Source organism: Gavialis gangeticus, unplaced genomic scaffold (assembly GCF_001723915.1).
Source record: "Gavialis gangeticus isolate Ggan-Ray unplaced genomic scaffold, GavGan_comp1, whole genome shotgun sequence".
NCBI lineage: Eukaryota > Metazoa > Chordata > Crocodylia > Gavialidae > Gavialis > Gavialis gangeticus.
The window spans coordinates 45,382,635-45,384,459 of NW_017729029.1; positions in this window are offsets into that span (position 1 = coordinate 45,382,635).

Below are 1,825 nucleotides of genomic sequence, written 5' to 3' on the forward strand. Positions count from 1 at the left end.
TGCCACCCAGTTTAGTCTTATCAATCTGCTTCAATGAACAGATCTTGGACTGTTTGCATAGGTTCTTTCCCCTGCAAATATTTGCAGTACTTCCTAAACATTTCACAATATAGAGAAGGACAGAAAGAGGTGCCCAAGCTGGAAAATGGGCTTTTGACTCTTCAACAAAGTCTCCCATTTCTGCTACTTTATGCTATTTCTCTTTGTGATGCTGTAAGGCCCCTGCTATCCTTGCAAATTCCACCTGCCTAAGTTCCCCTGCTGCTCTTCATAGATGTGATAATGTTCTTCTTTCTCCCCAATCCAGTTAAACTGTTAGAGACTTTTAAAAATGAATAATGTACCAAAAAAATACACGCACACTGATTCCATAGAATCATTACAATTTTACGCTGAGTTGTCAATTAAAGTTGGCCAAAGATTTATCCATTCAGTCAAAGGCAGCAGGAGAAAATATTATTTGGGGGGCTGACCCCTGCCCCTCCCTCACACAGGGCCGTTGTGGGGCCGGCGCGAGCTGGTGCTGTACGCAGTGGTGGAGGAGCGTGTGGTGGGGCCACTAGGCGCGGCACTGTGGTGGGGAGGTATGGTGGTGGCGCAGTGGTGCTGCTGCTGGTGCCAGCCGCCGCAAAATTAGTTGGGGGGATGGGGGCTAAGCCCCATTAGTCCTGGCCTTCCATCGCCTATGGCAATAACCCAGCCCTGCAAGAATTTGTACACAGGTGTAGTGGAGTTTTCACTGTTAGTGCAGTTAATGTGGAGTAATTTTTTCTATATAATGGTGTACTTGGTATCTACATTGTGCCAGTCCCTAAGGGATATGGCTGCTGAAGTTGTGCTTGAAAGTAGTGCAGAGTAGCTGTGTTTCATTATAGAGATGACTATGTTTGGTGGTAAGTGACTTGTGACTTGAGGAATAACATTTTTGATCCAAGGTTTGCATAGGCACATACTAGAAAACCCAGGAAGAAAAGAGGCTCGGGAAATAAAACTTCTGCTCCCAAGTCTGGTTTCTTTCCATTCATGTGGAGAAAATGCTTCCACTGTCTAGTGCAACAGGACCTACATTACTTGTGTTTGAATGTCCAGTGACCCAGGAATGCACACAGTGATTATTTTTGAGGCTATCAGGAATAATCTACATGGGGGTGGGGGCACTGCTGGCCAAAACATAGTTACAATACAATGCTGCTTTGGCAGTGAGTGCCCATTTTGAAGCCATATACATAAAAAGGCAAAATTTGGCCCTATTTGCAAGTGTAATCCTGCTCTGTTGGAAATAGGAAGCAGTACCACAAGATTTCAAAGATGTTTGGTTTCCACAATTATATAGAAACAAAGGGGATAGAAGTGACTGTGGCAACTATAGAGGTATCCCCTTCTTGAACATCATCAGAAAAATTGTCACTCGCATCATGCTCCCAAGGCTGCAATCTCTAGGTGAAAGACTCTATCCTTAAAGTCAATGTGGTTTTCACTCGGGATGCTCCACCACTGATATGATATTGTTGGTCAAGCTGCTGCAAAAGAAGTTCAGAGAAAAATGAATCCCACTGTACATAGCCTTCATTGACGATGGGGCCTTTTTACTGTTCTGAAGAAACTGGGTTGTCCCCCCAAACACCTGAACATCATTTGCTCATTACATCAAGGTATGAAAGCAACCGTAGCGTATGAAAACAAAGAATCAAGAGCCTCTGACAAACAGCAGCTTGAAACGGGGCTATCTTAGCCCCTGTGATTTTGAATGTTTACTTTGCTGTCTTTGAATGCATGAAGAAGCAGAAATGAAATGATGCCATTCACATGAATGCTGCATGCCCCT